Source organism: Oncorhynchus clarkii, chromosome 4 (genome assembly GCF_045791955.1).
Source record: "Oncorhynchus clarkii lewisi isolate Uvic-CL-2024 chromosome 4, UVic_Ocla_1.0, whole genome shotgun sequence".
Taxonomy (NCBI): domain Eukaryota; kingdom Metazoa; phylum Chordata; class Actinopteri; order Salmoniformes; family Salmonidae; genus Oncorhynchus; species Oncorhynchus clarkii.
In genome coordinates, this window is record NC_092150.1 from 55,860,986 (window position 1) to 55,880,110 (window position 19,125).

The window sequence follows — 19,125 nt, forward strand, 5'->3', positions numbered from 1 at the left end:
GTTACAAAGTGAACTGAGCTGTACAGTCCAATTCTAGTAGACTATTATGTCTGTGGTCAATAAGGAGTAACATGTTCTATGTTATGTAGACTTTGCTTACACATACTGCTGATGATAAGTCTATGGTAAAGAATGAGCTCTGTGCTCTATAAGTGAAATGTTGGGCAGAGTCAATAAATAGCAATGCTTGGTTTTGGGTTTGATACAGTGTGTGTTCTAAAATAATGGTGCATCTCTCTGCCATGGGACTTATGGTTCAAGTTGAGCGCGCAGTTCTTGATTGTTTACGCCTGGTCGTCTGTCTATCATTGTCGTCTGAGTTCTAGAAGAGGGGCCGTTTTCCTGGGATCACCTGGCAGCACACTGATGGAGTCCTCCGCCTTCCCACACAGCCATCGTGTACTCCTGGAGTGGACAGAGGACCATGACGTTACCTTCAGGAGAGAAGTCACAGGGAATAGCCAATGCAGCTATGAGGTATTTACCATAGTAACCCCCACCATGGACCAATGTCATTATTTATAGTTGGATCATTCCACCAATTTGGTGCCTTTGAGAAGTTTAACTTGGTTAACAAAAAAAAGGGACATTCACTTAATTTTAACATTCTTTCATAAAGAACCACATGTTCAATTGCATAAAAAACACGTTTTCCCATCTCGATGTTATATTTTAAAAACTTACTACAAAACTTACTTCCACTTGAATTCAATCACTTTTTGAAAGCACCCCTTTTCATTTGAACTAAACCTTCGATACATATTTGCCCTTTGTAGAAGTGCTCAGAAAGTGGCTTTTTGGACCTGATCGCCAACACATTCAAGTTGACCCGTTTTGCATATCCCACCAGATTTTTTTTATTTTTAATTAAATTGACTTTCTTCTTTCTTTTTTTTTTTAACCTTAAACATCATTCTAAAAACATTTTTTCATATTTGCATATGTTGTAGCTTAGACCCTATTTTACGTCATCTGAGGTTTTGTGTTGTGCCTGCCATCGGTTGAGACACAACATGCTCTTGAATACAGAGTGGGTGTCATGTTTTGGCTGAAAGATGTAGTCAAATTCAAATAAAATAGAAATGTCAACTTTTAAATGTTACTGCAAAGACTGTTGGAGGTCCACGCCATATAGAATGACAAAGGCCTCTAGTGGCCAAAAGGCTGTATTAGCATGGACAGCTCCATAGAGGGCTACCACCATTTTAATGTAGTCAACTGGGTGGGATTTACAACTTCATTGGCTGATCCCTCCTGGTGACACTGTTGGAGTCATGTCCAACCAGGTCATCAGGAGGGCTCAGCCAAACATGAAGAAGAAAATGTACTACTTAAATGGAGATGGCGCTGCCAATGTGGTCACAGATCCTATGATGGCACAGATACAAAGATGAGTCCTCTATCTCCATGGTCTACACATCAGAAAATGTTTTGAATGTGAATATCTGTTTTAAATTATACTGTCAATCCTCCATAGGAAACCTATTGAAATCATATAAATAAACATAATAGAATAGATAGACATTTAAGTTGACATTTGACAGCAGACATTTTTATAGTAGTAACTAGAAGTAAAAATGTCAATGGTGTATCGGATAAATTGAAGTGGTCTGAAGGGATAGGGCCATTGTATAAATGAGATATTTCTGCATTCAAGAGCATGTTGTGACTCAAACGAATGGTAGGCACAACACAAAAACCTCAGATGATGTAAAGTAAGGTCTAAGCGTTTGTCAATTGTATTAAATCATTTTTTTCAAGAAATGATATCATAGTTTGACAACCCTGTTTTGTAAGCTTTTTAAATGATATCGAACTCAACAGTTTATCCTTTCCGGTGATAAAGGCATGGATGTCTCATGGTATGGTGGGGTTTGCAAAATGGATCACCTCTGAGCAGCTTTATTTCCTGAATGTTTTGGCACACAGGTACAAATCATAATTTTCTGACCACCTTTTCCATGTGAAAACATGTATGGAAAGTGTTGTTTAAATCAAAAGGGATGCTGTCAAAAAGTGATAGAATTCATATGGATTTACCCTATATTCCCCTGAGTGCCAAATAAAGTAGAAGTAACAGGTTTGATCGTAACAGGGTTGACGATTTAGTTTTAAATCAACCATGAATCCCCTCGTGACAGGGGGAATGGACGCTTGTTTTGTTCAACCTTGGAGTGGCAATTGAATACAAGATTCACAACAAAACAAAACCATTTCTAGCCTGCCTATCGGTAACCTAACTTAGCAGGCATAAAAGAAAAGCCTGAGCGGTGTTTCTTTCCTGTCCTGGCGAGAACATGTTTACTTTTGGGTTCTCTTCTGCACTGTTGAACCAATCCAGTAAATGTGGAGGAGGAGTTAAGATGGAGTGTCGCCTTGTTAAAGTCCAAAAGCGGAAGTTGCGTCACAGGCTCTCTTTCCATTGCTGACCCCCACAGAGGGTGTTCTATGGGTAAGAGGGTTGATGTTTAACGCTCAACCTGCTCTGTTTTCCACCACAAAACACCAGAAAATGTCCCAAAAAGAGTAGAACCAGCTCACCTGCTTTTGAGGGACACAAGTAAATTAATCTCTAATCACATTAAATAAAAAATAATCTTCAGCAATGACTCTGCCAAAGTAACAAAATAACGAGGGCTTTACAATGATGGTGAAACTTGTAGAAATGTTTGGATTAAGTGGGCTAAAATCCTAGAAGTGTCAGGGAAGTGTCAGGGAAGGACATGTCAAAATGCTGAATGTTGGCACTTTAGCAAGCCTTTATTCATATTAAAAATCAGATTTATTGAATTCTCCATGTGGTCTATATAAAAGGGTACTTCATTTAATATATAACAGGCTTTTAAAATTCAATATTGGTGCACAATTTCTAGTTAAAATATTGTGGAACGAATGGTATGGAAGTCTTATACACTTTTCACACCATTGTCCCGACCCGAACCTTACTGTGCTGGAAAGGATATGTTCTCTATTCTTACACTGTTCTTTCCAGCACCGTTAGTACTAGCAACTATGGTGGGTGAGTAACCAGGTCAGCGCAGTAGACCTACAGCTCAGCTTGGCTTGGCTCAGCTTTGCTCAGTGGTGTAAAGAGGATATTATTGTACTGTTATCTAGTGAGGATTTACCAACAAAAGACAAGGTCCTCACCTTGTCCTCACCTTATAATTGTCCACCACAGAGAAGGTATACTCATGCCTGGCAATGACATGGTCACGGTTTTTACACACATCTTCTAGGTAGTAAAGAAAGATCATTAGTAAGATGAAAAATGGACTCCAGCACAGACACACCTTTTTCGGGGCCATGTTCATTTGACACAAAACAGAAGAACGTGGGGAAATACTCTCTGAAATGGTCTAATAAGAAATGCTTGTTTTTATTTGCAGTTGGGTAACATTTTGGTACGGTGTGCCATATTGAACACGATTTAAATCATCAATGGCGAAACATTGACTCACGATCATAGGTGACTATCTCCTCCTCATCCTCTGTGACCTTGCTGCTGATCAACACAATGTCCTTCTGGTGACCGTTGGCACAGCCCAGGTAGTTCATTAGATAGGAGCCATTCTCCAAAAACAGTTGTTGCCCTGTCAAACAGATGTATTCATTATGTGAATGCATAAAATGTACCTCAATGCAGGGATGGGATATGTCACTGTCCTACAAACTGCACCTTTATCCACACTGATACATCAAAGATTTAAATTCTTTTTAGTTTTCCCTGTATTGAGGTAAGCTTTCCGACCAATATCTCACGCCGGCCCCATGGTGTCTTAATGTCCATGATTCTGAACTCAGTGCAGCTCAGTGTAAACAAGCTAACGGTAGGATCTGTATTTTCTGGTCATTTCTCTTTGAGATGACACCGACTGAGAAGGCTCCAACTACAAATGTGGAGAGGACTTGCTATTTCATACTATGCCACAAGGTCTACCTGAAAAAAGTAAGATGATTCATAGTTCATAGATTCATTATTAGTTTAGCCTTATTGCCCAGGACGGGGCACATTTCTACTTGATCTCTTTTAAAGTTGTGCTGTGTTGTTAGCCAATATTGTATCGACGCGTAACAAATTCTAATTGTTACAAGTTCATTGGCTACTGTGTTGTATAGATACTGTGATTTGGTTTAGAGATTCCAGGCTGAAGCCAATGGCATGCTGTTGATAGCCTTTCTCCCAATTGTCATGTCTTTAGAGATGTTATTCATCTATGCATGTTTTTTTATTTTTCCATCTACTATCCTACAGGACGTGCACGAACACATGCAGATCATGCTACACCACCGAGAGCTTGAGAATGTCAAGGGCAGGTGAGGTACAATTCCTGGCCATACAGGTATTTTGTGAACTGAATACAGTGACTTTATTGCAGATACAGTGGGGCAAAAAAGTATTTAGTCAGCCACCAATTGTGCAAGTTCTCCCACTTAAAAAGATGAGAGAGGCCTGTAATTTTCATCATAGAAACACTTCAACTATGACAGACAAAATGAGAAAAAAAATCCAGAAAATCACATTGTAGGATTTTTAATGAATTTATTTGCAAATTATGGTGGAAAATAAGTATTTGGTCACTAACAAAAGTTTATCTCAATACTTTGTTATATACCCTTTGTTGGCAATGACAGAGGTCAAACGTTTTCTGTAAGTCTTCACACGGTTTTCACACACTGTTGCTGGTATTTTGGCCCATTCCTCCATGCAGATCTCCTCTAGAGCAGTGATGTTTTGGGGCTGTTGCTGGGCAACACAGACTTTCAACTCCCTCCAAAGATTTTCTGTGGGGTTGAGATCTGGAGACTGGCTAGGCCACTCCAGGACCTTGAAATGCTTCTTACGAAGCCACTCCTTCGTTGCCCGGGCGGTGTGTTTGGGATCATTGTCATGCTGAAAGACCCAGCCACGTTTAATCTTCAATGCCCTTGCTGATGGAAGGAGGTTTTCACTTAAAATCTCGCGACACATGGCCCCATTCATTCTTTCCTTTACACGGATCAATCGTCCTGGTCCCTTTGCAGAAAAACAGCCCCAAAGCATGATGTTTCCACCCCCATCGTGTTCTTTGGATGCAACTCAGCATTCTTTGTCCTCCAAACACGACGAGTTGAGTTTTTACCAAAAAGTTATATTTTGGTTTCATCTGACCATATGACATTCTCCCAATCTTCTTCTGGATCATCCAAATGCTCTCTAGCAAACTTCAGACGGGCCTGGACATGTACTGGCTTAAGCAGGGGGACACTTCTGGCACTGCAGGATTTGAGTCACTGGCGGCGTAGTGTGTTACTGATGGTAGGCTTTGTTACTTTGGTCCCAGCTCTCTGCAGGTCATTCACTAGGTCCCCCCGTGTGGTTCTGGGATTTTTGCTCACCGTTCTTGTGATCATTTTGACCCCACGGGGTGAGATCTTGCGTGGAGCCCCAGATCGAGGTAGATTATCAGTGGTCTTGTATGTCTTCCATTTCCTAATAATTGCTCCCACAGTTGATTTCTTTAAACCAAGCTGCTTACCTTTTGCAGATTCAGTCTTCCCAGCCTGGTGCAGGTCTACAATTTTGTTTCTGGTGTCCTTTGACAGCTCTTTGGTCTTGGCCATAGTGGAGTTTGGAGTGTGACTGTTTGAGGTTGTGGACAGGTGTCTTTTATACTGATAACAAGTTCAAACAGGTGCCATTAATACAGGTAACGAGTGGAGGACAGAGGAGCCTCTTAAAGAAGAAGTTACAGGTCTGTGAGAGCCAGAAATCTTGCTTTGGTAGGTGACCAAATACTTATTTTCCACCTTAATTTGCAAATAAATTCATTAAAAATCCTACAATGTGATTTTCTGGATTTTTTTTCTCATTTTGTCTGTCATAGTTGTATACCTATGATGAAAATTACAGGCCTCATCTTTTTAAGTGGGAGAATTTGCACAATTGGTGGCTGACTAAATACTTTTTTTGCCCCACTGTAGTACAGTATATACATATGAGATGAGTAATGTAGGGTATGTAAACATTATATAAAGTGGCATTGTTTAAAGTGGCTAGTGATACATTTTTACATCCATTTTTCCAATATTAAAGTGGCTGGAGTTGAGTCAGTATGTTGGCAGCAAACACTCTATGTTAGTGGTGGCTGTTTAACAGTCTGATGGCCTTGAGATAGACTTCTAGATGATAGCGGTGTGAACAGGCAGTGGCTCGGGTGGTTGTCGTCCTTGATGATCTTTATGGCCTTCCTGTGACATCGGGTAGTGTAGGTGTCCTGAAGGGCAGGTAGTTTGCCCCCGGTGATGTGTTGTGCAGACCTCACTACCCTCTGGAGAGCCTTACGGTTGTTAGCGGAGCAGTTGCCGTACCAGGTGGTTATATAGCTCGACAGGATGCTCTCGATTATCCAGCTGTAAAAGTTTGAGTGCTTTTGGTGACCAGCCAAATTTCTTCAGCCTCCTGAGGTTGAAGAGGCGCTGCTGCGCCTTCTTCACCACACTGTCTGTGTGGGTGGACCAATTCAGTTTGTCTGTGATGTGTACGCCGAGGAACTTAAAACTTACTACCCTCTCCACTACTGTCCCGTCGATGTGGATAGGGGGGTGCTCCCTCTGCTGTTTCCTGAAGTCCACGATCATCTCCTTTGTTTTCTTGTTGTGAGGTTATTTTCCTCACACCACACTCCGAGGGCCCTCACCTCCTCCCTGTAGGCCGTCTCGTCTATGTTGGTAATCAAGCCTACCACTGTAGTGCTGTCTGCAAACTTGATGATTGAGTTGGAGGTGTGCATGGCCACACAGTCGTGGGTGAACAGGGAGTACAGGAGAGGGCTCAGAACGCAACCTTGTGGGGCCCCAGTGTTGAGGATCAGTGGGGTGGAGATGTTGTTACCTACCCTCACCACCTGGGGCGGCCCGTCAGGAAGTCCAGTACCCAGTTGCACAGGGCGGGGTCGAGACCCAGGGTCTCGAGCTTGATGATGAGTTTGGAGGGTACTATGGTGTTAAATGCTGCGCTTTAGTCGATGAACAGCATTCTCACATAGGTATTCCTCTTGTCCAGATGGGTTAGGGCAGTGTGGTTGCGATTGCGTCGTCTGTGGACCTATTGGGGCGGTAAGCAAAATGGAGTGGGTCTAGGGTGTCAGGTAGGGTGGATGAGGAGATGGGAGAGGCAGGACTTGCAGCGCGATCTGTGTCACAAATAGAACTGACCTCTCTTTTAGCCCTTTGTGACGTTGACGCAATAATTGATTAACATGTATTAAAAATATAGTATCTAAAGTATTCAATTACATTTAAACATACGACAAAAATTACAGGGTAGTTTGCTTACTCTGCCGACACTGACATACAGATCAATGAAAACAGCTGATCTATATATTAGGCCTACGAAAAAGGGAGACGTAAATACAATATGACGTCCATCTAACCTGGAGGAGGAATTTATTGTCCAAAAACAAACAAAAATGGCACTGACCCAATGATAAAGACAGTGAATATGCACACTCACCGGGGATAAAGCCAACGTTCTCCGCTGGTGCCAATAAGAGAGGCTACTTTTCGCTCTTTTAAATTGAGAATTTGGGTAACTAAAAGACAGATTGGAGTCTCTTTACAGAAATCATGCTTTTTTTTTCTCTTTTTTTTTTAGAATTGTATTTCTGTATAGACAGTACTAAGCGAATTAGGCTATTTAATAGGTGCCTATGTGTTCTATTCAAATTGCTCATTGGAATTTGGTAAGAATGACACACACCATTGCATCGGAGTTGCATGTTCAATTAAGATGAATGACAAACTAAATGTGCTTTCTGTCAATCTGAAAACCGTGTGTGGACGCCCTAATCAGGTTACGCAACCGGTGCATAAGCCCTCAAAGTCCTGTAAATTAAAATGCTGCCGGTCAAATGTCCGGTGTCACATTTTCCTAAAGGAAACCCTGGTGCTCACGTAAGCAGTCAATGCATCTGTAGAGGTGTGTTTGTGTGTGAGAGAGAGAGAGAGAGAGAGAGAGAAGTCTAGCTCAGCCCCCCTCTCTGATGTGTCAGGAATGGGATCTACCCTCTGACAGCATTTGGGGTGCTTGGACTCAAGCAGCCCGAGCAGGAAGCAGTGAAGTCCCCCATTGTACCCCCCTCAGTCAAAATCCCCACCCCTGAGCCTGCGGAGCTGGAGACCAGGAAGGTAAGACCTAAAGGAGGAGGGGAGGGGAGGGGATGGGAGGGAGGTGTATAAAGGGATGGATTTTAAGGCACACTGGACAAGGAAAAATAGGGAATGGATGTAGGAATTGAGGACAGGACTTGACATGAACTTTTTTTAGCCACTTGTAGGACTATTTTATTATTATTTTTTATACATGTCCGAAAGCTCAAGTCACTTGTCAACCAGCTAAGGTAGTATACTTCAAAGCAAGGTAGCTAACTAAGACATGTTAATCTTTTAACCTTTTATGGCTAAAATATTCAGGATATCTATTGACAGCAGAGCATTCAGGTACATTTTCCAGTGGCACACCAGGATAGTACCAAGTCAAAACTACTTGGCCGGGGCCAGTCATTTTCGTATTCGGGACAGATTACAGGACAGTGAGTTATGCACGCAGAATTTCAATCGTGGGTAATTTCACATTTCATTTGTACTCTGGGAAAGTACCATTTTATGTTATAGCCAACCATAACCAGATTTGATTTGGAAAACAAAATATATCCGTCCCCCATCTCAATGATGTGTAGCCTAATTTACATATGAAAGTTTAAAAGGTAATATACTCCTCCATAAATTAGCCCAATAACATTGATACATGGTCCGTATTATCAGGCAGGTGTGCTATTTTAGCAATCAGTATTATCGCCTGATGCAGCATAGTGACTACATGGCTGAAGCATGGGGTTGCGCATCTGTATTGTTTACCCCAATGGGCTCATCATTAGCTAGATCCGACTCTAAATATGAGCTTGTTTAATGTTCTAGAAACTCCCACTGGCACTAATAAAATCATGTGGTTGTGTGTATTTATAAATAGTTTAATTTTGTGATTTTTACAGTGAAAATAGGTCTATTGTTTATGCACTGGAATGAATGACAAGTCTCACAAAGTCACAGCAGTTGGAACCAAAAATTGCAAATTTGGACTCATCAGACCAAAGGACAGATTTCCACCAGTCTAATATCCATTGCTCGTGTTTCTTGGCCCAAGCAAGTCTCTTATTATTATTGGTGTCCTTTAGTAGTGGTTTCTTTGCAGCAAATCGACCATGAATGCCAGATTTTCAGTCTCCTCTGAACAGTTGATGTGTCTGTTACTTGAACTCTGTGAAGCATTTATTTAGGCTACAATCTAGGTGCAGTTAACTCTAATGAACGTATCTTCTGCAGCAGAGGTAACTCTGGGTCTTTCTTTCCTGTGGCGGTCCTCATGAGAGCCAGTTTCATCATAGCACTTGATTGTTTTTGCGACAGCACTTGAAGAAACTTTCAAAGTTCTTGAAATTTTCCATATTGCCTGGCCTTCATGTCTGAAAGTAATGGACTATTGTTTCTCTTTGCTTATTTGAGATGTTTCTTGCCATAATATGGACTTGGTAATTTACCAAATAGGGTTATCTTCAGAATACCACCCCAACCATGTCACAACACAACTGATTGGCTCAAATGCATTAAGAAGGAAAGAAGTTCCACAAATTAACTTTTAACAAGGCACACCTGTTAATTGAAATGCATTCCAGGTGACTACCTCATGAAGCTGGTTGAGAGAATGCCAGGAGTGTGCAAAGCTGTCATCAAGACAAAGGGTAGCAACTTTGAAGAATCTCAAACATAAAATATATTTTGATTTGTTTAACACTTTTGGTTACTACATGGTTCCATATGTTATTTAATGGTTTTATGTCTTCACTATTATTCTACCATGTAGAAAATAGTACAAAATAAAGAACCCTGGAATGAGTAGGTGTGTCAACATTTGACTGGTACTGTATGTAAATGTGATATTTCAGTTTTTATACATTTGCAAAAATTTCTAACCCTGTTTTTGCGTCATCATTATGGGGTAATGTGTGTAGATTGAAGGGAAAAAAACGATGTAATACATTTGAGAATAAGACTGTAACGTAAGAAAATGTGGACAATGTCAAGGAGTCTGAATACTTTACAAAGGCACTGTTCTTTCCACACAAATCAGCTGTATGAGGAGTTGCAACCCCCTGCCACCCGACAGTTGATATTATGCGCAAAGTAGGCAATGTGTGTGTTATGAATAAAGTAGCATACATAGCTCATTAACAGCTTTGGCAATTCATCTGTTTTTTAAACAATTATAATTATATTCTACTTATCCTAAAAAGTGTTGTTATTTTTACATGCGCTGGACAAGCGGACAAGGATTAATGTTGAGCCCTGGTTGGGTTTAAAGTATTATTGATATCCACATAGCAGTCAATACAGGCTGAACGCCATAGTCGTTACATGGGTATTTAATGAGAGAGCGAGAGATTTACAATAAATTGTCTATTGTCGAGGTACAGTAAATACAACTTGGTACATTTTAAAGAAATGGATCAGTGGGTGAGGCTAAATAAATATTTGTGTCCAAATACTGAGTATACCATAACCATAACATTAGGGACATGGTTCTCAAAACAGCCTCAATTTGTCGTCGGGGCATGGTCCCTACAAGGTGTCAAGCGTTCCACAGGGATGCTGGCCCATGTTGACTCTACTGCTGCATGTCCTTTGGCTGGTGGACCATTTTTGATACACACAGGAAACTGTTGAGTGTGAGAAACCTACTATACTGTGTTTTTAGAAGGCACTTAAATATTTCCTTGCCCATTCAACCTCTGAATGGCACACATACACAATCCATGTCTTAGTTGTCTCAAGGCTTAAAGGGATAGCTTTCAACTGGATACACCTGGTCAGTCTATGTCATGGAAAGAGCATGGACATGTTTTGTGTACTCCATGTATGTTGTTTACTGATTTTAGTTTGCTAGCTTTGGACAACAATTCTCTCATTTCTGATCAGGTCCTACAGATGCAGTGCAACATTGAGCCTGTTGACGAGGGGGCCAAACATCACGTAAGTCTCGTCAAATTTTTTTGCAGTCTGGGCAAGGACCTTTATATTATAGCCCACCGTAAAATCTGATTGTTTTACACTGATTGTTTGGAAAACGTGACTCTGCTCTCAATGGCCCTTATTCACAAAGAGTCTCAGAGTAGGAGGCTAATCTAATTCATTATTAGGCTAAACTGATCCTAGATCAGCCCTCTTGAGATGCTTTGTCAATACGACCAGGGGTAAGACATGATGAGGCCTGTCTGTGTTTGGTTAAGAGCACTGATTTCTGACAAACATCCCAAACCTGTTTTAAAAAAAAATATTCTTACTTTATCCAGCTTACACTATTGCTGAAACTTGAGGACAAGTTGAATAGGCACTTCAGTTGTGATTTGTTAGCAAGTAAGTATCCACACACTAAAGTTGATTTAGTGGTATACAGAGCTATATTTTGCATGCTGTGTTTATATAAATGTAGAAAGGGCTGTTGTACTTTTTAAAGTATTTTCTGATTTTATTGAATGGGTAGAAGGAGAATAACAGTGGGGAACGATAGAGGTTCTGTAGAAAGTAAGCTGGATTCAAATTTATGCCGACACTAGATGTGTGCCGGAGGCTGCTTCATTACCACTAGACCAGCCAGGTCACAGGGATGTTCTACTTTCTGTATGCTTTTTGACTGACCTGTGTGTTTTGTGTACAGATGAGAATGTGCAGGAGCTGGCCGTGGAGCTTGTTCAGCTGGGATTCATCAGCGAGGTAAGACAAGGGGTCACGACCCCTGTGACCTCATAGCACACCTGCAGCCCCAGGCTCAAAACACTCTAGCACCAGCAGGCTGAAGAGGGCAAAGCTACTATAAGTTTGACCAGTTCACATGCACAATGACTAGTTGGGATGTTCTATGTAGTGGATAGCAGTACATGAGGCATTCTGACGATTTGCTAATTGCTTGCCTTTCAAATGGGCTCCTGAATAATTTTTTTCTCATCCAGGGTGACCAGCCACGACTAGCTTCGGTTCTGGAGGAGGCCTTCTCCAAGTTCTACAACCGGAATGGCTTCCTGAATCCGGTCACTGTCTCTTCATAACAGAGGAGCCTCATTAACCCTCCCCTCCCTCACCCGCCCTCATCCTCTCCAACAGGACTTCACTGTTGCTCACCCCAAAGTTTTGTGGGAAAGCTTTGCAGGGACAGATAGGGGAAGCCTTTGCCTGCCCCCCCCCCCCCCCCCCCAAAAAAAAAAAAAAAATCTTCCCACAGCCTCTCTTCATATGAAATGTATTTATATAGGAGAAAATCCTGCCTCCAGCTGTTTTCTTAGAAATTCTAGGGACAATTAGGAGGCCTGCGTCTTGTGACCGTAGCGTATGTGTAGGTATGTACGGCAGGACCAAATCGGAAAGATAGGTAGGCGCAAGCCCATGTAATGCTTTCTAGGTTAGCAGTAAAACCTTGAAATTAGCCCTTGCCTTAACAGGAAGTCCGTGTAGGGAGGCTAGCACTGGAGTAATATGATCACATTTTTGGGGTTCTACTCAGGATTCTAGCAGCCTTATTTACCACTAACTGAAGTTTATTTAGTGCTTTATCCGGGTAGCCGGGATGTAGAGCATTGCAGTAGTCTAACCTAGAAGTAACAAAAGCATGGGTTAATTTTTCTGCATCATTTTTGGAAAGTTTCAGATTATTGCAATGTTACGTAGATGGAAGAAAGCTGTCCTTGAAACAGTCTTGATATGTTCGTCAAAAGAGAGATCAGGGTCCAGAGTAACGCCGAGGTCCTTCACAGTTTTATTTGAGAGGACTGTACAACCATCAAGATTAATTGTCAGATTCAACAGAAGATCTCTTTGTTTCTTGGGACCTAGAACAAGCATCTCTGTTTTGTCCGAGTTTAAAAGTAGAAAGTTTGCAGCCATCCACTTCCTTATGTATGAAAACACAGGCTTCTAGCGAGGGCAATTTTGGGGCTTCACAATGTTTCATTGAAATATACAGCTGTGTGTCATCCGCATAGCAGTGAAAGTTAACATTATGTTTTCGAATGACATCCCCAAGAGGTAAAATATATATATATAGTGAAAACAATAGCGGTCCTAAAACGGAACCTTGAGGAACACCAACATTTACAGCCTTTCACAGAGACAAACTGATATCTTTCCGACAGATAAGATCTAAACCAGGACAACTTGTCCGTGTAGACCAATTTGGGTTTCCAATCTCTCCAAAAGAATGTGGTGATCGATGGTATCAAAAGCAGCACTAAGGTCTAGGAACACGAGGACAGATGCAGAGCCTCAGTCTGACACCATTAAAAGGTAATTTACCACCTTCACAAGTGCAGTCTCAGTACTATGATGGGGTCTAAAACCAGACTGAAGCATTTCGTATACATTGTTTGTCTTCAGGAAGGCAGTGAGTTTCTGCGCAATAGCTTTCTCAAATTTTTCGAAGAGGAATGGAAGATTCGATATAGGCCGATTTTAGTTTTTATATTTTCTGGGTCAAGGTTTGGCTTTTTCAAGAGAGGCTTTATTACTGCCACTTTTAGTGAGTTTGGTACACATCCGGTGGATAGAGAGCCGTTTATTATGTTCAACATAGGAGGGCCAAGCAGAGGAAGCAGCTCCTTCAGTAGTTTAGATGGAATAGGGTCCAGTATGCAGCTTGAAGGTTTGGAGGCCATGATTTTTCATCGGTGTCGAGATATAGTACTAAAACACTTGACTCTCTTGATCCTAGGTCCTGGCAGAGTTGTGCAGACTCAGGACAAATGAGCTTTGGAGAAATACGCAGATTTAAAGAGGAGTCTGTAATTTGCTTTCTAATGATCATGATCTTTTCCTCAAAGAAGTTCATGAATGTATTACTACTGAAGCAAAAGCCATCCTCTCTTGGGGAATGCTGCTTTTTAAAAAGTTAGCTTTGCGACAGTATCGAATATACATTTCGGATTGTTCTTATTTTCCTCAATTAAGTTGGAACAATAGGATGATCGAGCAGCAGTGAGGTCTCTTCGATACTGCACGGTACTGTCTTTCAAATCTAGTCAGAAGACTTCCAGTTTGGTGTGGCGCCGTTTCCGTTCCAATCTTCTGGAAGCTTGCTTCAGAGCTCGGGTATTTTCTGTATACCAGGGGGCTAGTTTCTTATGACAAATGTTTTTACTTTTTAGGGATGCAACTGCATCTAGGGTATTGCGCAAGATTAAATTTAGTTCCTCAGGTGGTTAACTGATTTTTGTCCTCTGACGTCATTGGGTAGGCAGAGGGAGTCTGGAAGGGCATCAAGGAACCTTTGGGTTGTCTGAGAATTTATAGCATGACTTTTGATGCTCCTTGGTTGGGGTCTGAGCAGATTATTTGTTGCGATTGCAAACGTAATAAAATGGTGGTCCGATAGTCCAGGATTATGAGGAAAAACATTAAGATCCACAACATTTATTCCATGGGACAAAACGAGGTCCAGAGTATGACTGTGGCAGTAAATAGTTACGTAGACATGTTGGACAAAACCCACTGAGTCGATGATGGCTCCGAAAGCCTTTTGGAGTGGGTCTGTGGACTTTTCCATGTGAATATTAAAATCACCAAAAATTAAAATATTATCTGCAATGACTACAAGGTCCGATAGGAATTCAGGGAACTCAGTGAGGAACGCTGTATATGGCCCAGGAGGCCTGTAAATAGTAGCTATAAAAAGTGATTGAGTAGGCTGCATAGATTACATGACTAGAAGCTCAAAAGACGAAAACGTCTTTTTTTTTTTGTAAATTGAAATTTGCTATCATAAATAAATGGTATCAACACCTCCGCCTTTGCGGGATGCACGGGGGATATGGTCACTAGTGTAACCAGGAGGTGAGGCCTCATTCAACACAGTAAATTCATCAGGCTTAAGCCATGTTTCAGTCAGGCCAATCACATCAAGGTTATGATCAGTGATTAGTTAATTGACTATAACTGCCTTTGAAGTGAGGGATCTAACATTAAGTAGGTGGCTTAGTCTTTTTGTACTTCTGTTAAATGTTGCTATGTGTAGACATCTGCTTCTGTTTTTAAAAGAAGAAAAAACGACTTGGTTGTCACTTAAGTCAGTATTACAAGCTTTATTTTGAAAGTTAACGTAAAGTCAGTCGGGTATGCCATCAAAAATATCTTCGTCTCGTTTACTCCGGTGTCCATATACTGTACATGGTGCTGTATGTAGGGCGAATGTGGCGTCTTCCTCCGGACATCGCTCCTGGATGCGTCAAAAGATGCAGTGTCAAGCGTGGGACAGAGATAGATTACAGGGGTACGATAAGCAACAGATGAGTCATAGATACAAAAATAACCCAAATTATTTATGTAGTCACTGAATTATTGTTCAATTTATACGCACAGATCTCAAGTTGGCAAATGGCTAAATCAACGCTATATAGAGCTTTAACACAATGCTAGAGCTATAACACATTTCTATAGAGCTACAGTGAGCTCCAAGTATTGGGACAGTGACACATTGTTGTTTTGGCACTGTAATCCAGTACTTTGGGTGAACCGTTTAGAAATTACAGCACTTTGCACATAGTCCCCCCATTTTAGTGGACCAGAAGTATTGGGACCAATTCACTTATGTGTATTAAAGTAGTCAAAAGTTTTGTATTTGGTCCCATGTTCCTAGCACACAATGATTACATCAAGCTTATGACGCTATAAACTTGTTGGATACATTTATTGTTTGTTTTGGTTGTGTTTCAGATTATTTTGTGCCCAATAGAAATTAATGGTAAATAAACAACACAAACAGAAAATGCACCCAACAAGTTTGTAGAGTCACAAGCTTGATGTAATCCTTGCGTACCTGAAACATGGAACCAAATAATAAACTCTTGACTACTCTAATACACATATGGGGCGGCAGGTAGCCTAGTGGTTAGAGCGTTAGGCCAGTAACCGAAAGATTGCTAGATTGAATCCCCAAGCTGACAAGGTAAAAATCTGTTCTGCCCCTGAACAAGGCAGTTAACTCACTGTTCGTAGGCTGTCATTGTAAATAAGAATTTGTTCTTAACAAACAGTTTCTCATTTGTTCTATCTGATTATATCTTTAACCTCTATGCCTATTTGTTAGCTAGAATATTTTTTTATTTAAAAAAAAGTGTTTAATATCCAATAGGCCTCATCCTATCCTAGACCACAATTTACCCATCCCCCTTTTGATACCTGGCTCTGCCCAGGGGGATACCTTACCTACTCTAAATAATGACTTAGGTAAGATTAGTATATTATCCTTCTGTTCTGACATTATCATGTAGGAGTGCCCCTTTCATTCTCCACATGTCCAATTCTCCCTTTTGTCTCCACTCAGTAACCTATCTACACATTCTGCTATCTTTGCTCGTCCTGGCGCCCCTTCTAAAACTTCTCCTCTCTGCTCTCCAACCTTCAAGGTCTCTGCAGTGCGGGGAGGGCTCTTCTGTCAGCCTTTTCCCCCTATCTGTCTGTAGCTTTTTTTTCTCATGTTTCCAAATTTTAACTAAATGTCTCACTGTTTGGCTTTATCTAAACTCATGGATCTTTTAGAAAAACATGTCTATGGTGGCAATTTCTAAAGTCCTTATATAGGTTAATTAAACTCCACTACAATTAATTTACCTTAAAAAAACAGTATTACCCATGACCACAAATTCATTATTCAAATGGCACCCCCCTGTGGCTGATCAGACCACCTGGGAGAGCCATGAAAGCAGGTCAAAGGTTACACCATCCCCTTACATTCGTGTTCCATACCATATTAGACATATTAAAGAACCCTTTATCTTAAAAAAAAAAAAAATCACTTGCTTAATTAAAACTCCTAATATTCCATTTGTGAGTGTACCCCTTTAAGATATCTTGTCTCTGGGAACATGGAAATCCCCTTAAACCCAAAATGTTTACTACAAATAAAACCTAATAGTTATAATAATTATATTGTATCTATCAAATCATTAGTTTTAAATTACCTTAATGGTTATATCTAAAACCCATTCAGTCTCTCTTCAAACAGTCTCTCCAAAAGGCCTCTTAAATACCCTGTCATTAGACACACACAACTATGATAAACGTACACTGTCCCTTTAATATAAAATAAACTCAGCCTGCAGTCCACTTTGCGGGCCTTTCATTGTTCCCCATAATGAAAACAGATTCTAATGTTAGTATACCTTAACCTTCTGTTTAATTTCAATTGTGTTATCTGAACAATCAAACCTAAATCAATAACCGGGAAGTACTTGTGTAAATGAATTAAAAGAACAAATCTACCTTATTTCTCAGCACACTCAATCCTGCAATGTGGGTCCCCTAGGAATATTCAGTTCCTGACTGGAATATTCAATGTACTATCATACGCTAGGTAAATTATTCTATATGAACTGTGTCCCCGACACTTCTTTGACCCCTTAGGTCATTCACACATGGTATTAGTACCCTGACTTAATACCCAATGTACCACAGTCACTCGGCAAATTTATCTTATTTCCAATATAACCCAGGTCCCTGACCTGTATTTATCTGTTATATTTCCGTTCCCCCACACTCACACTAGTAGGTACACCGACCCACCCACATGCAAACCAACAGGTCCCTGACCTATCTAGTACATTGCATTCGTTATCATATGGTAATTTACCCCCAATAGTCCCTGACTATTTCCATGTATTCGCATTCATAAGCATTCCATGGTGGGGTGTTATCGGTTTGTTATCTGCTATACGTTTATTCGCTTGACTTGGTTAGAACACCCCTCCCGTCTTATGTCGACCACACCCGTCACCCCGTCTCCCGTACCTAGTGTATATCTTATCTATTACTCAGTGGCTCAATTAATGTTTAACATAAGTATGTTCAGATGTTGATTATGTAATTCTACAATATTAGTATAGTTCAAACCTCATAATATGAATCTACACACATAATTTTACATTAATAGAGTTTAACACTTTTTCCCAATAGTCATGCACACACCCTCAATATTCCTGCAATGATATAACTCTGTGCAAACGTCTCATTTGCAAGTCCGCAACTTTTTAAACATTCTCACTTGTACCAACTCCAACTGTAATACCTAATGTACCACACTCGCTTGGCAGGCTCAAATTAATACAACTCAGACATCTCATCTGAAGGTCCCCGACCTCATTCATACCGATATTAGTCCCCAACTGAATATCAAGCGTATTTCATACACACGATTTGAGTCTCACAAATCTTCATTCACGCCAGTAAGCTTCAACTTACACCATACACACACAAATCTTCATTCACGCCAGTAAGCAGACCAGTAGGAGACGCAATGGCCCTGCCTTCTATCCATTCTCTGTACATCTTTTCACCCCGTCTCTTCCACTCCTTACCCTCTTTGCCTCCATTCACTTCTAGAGTGGACTTCAGCGTTTTCAACACCTTTTCTATTTCCAACTACATTTTATTTACACTACAATACTGTCAACAACCTATGCCTTTACTCAGACCCAAGTGGTACCCTTTCCATACGGCTAAACCGGCCCCCAATTAGGTCTAAAGTAAGAACTCAATTATGCACTGTGGGTCCCCTAGGATAATAAGTAGTTCCTTACTTCAATATCAAATGTACAAAATAAAAAATACCATCACTCCATATGACTCACGTGTTCCTTGTTACCACGTTAGAACAACTTAATGCCTCATTCAAACTTGGTAGTCAGTGCGCCGACTTTACTACCCGATGTACTCCACACACACCTATGCTTTGTTAGGACCTTAGAGAGACCGTCTCCATAGGGCTAAACCGGTCTCAAGTCCAAGTATTCAAATCAATTTTAATTATCCGTCACTCACACTTAGCTACTACCTAGTACATCGCATTTGCATCATATGGCTTTCCATTCACACTTTGGTGGTCACCCGTTACCCACCACTCATACATGTAGTTTTATAATCAACTAGAATGAATCATACATGTAGTCCCAGACTATCCATTCACACTTTGGTGGTCACCCGTTACCCACCACTCATACATGTAGTTTTATAATCAACTAGAATGAATCATACATGTAGTCCCAGACTATC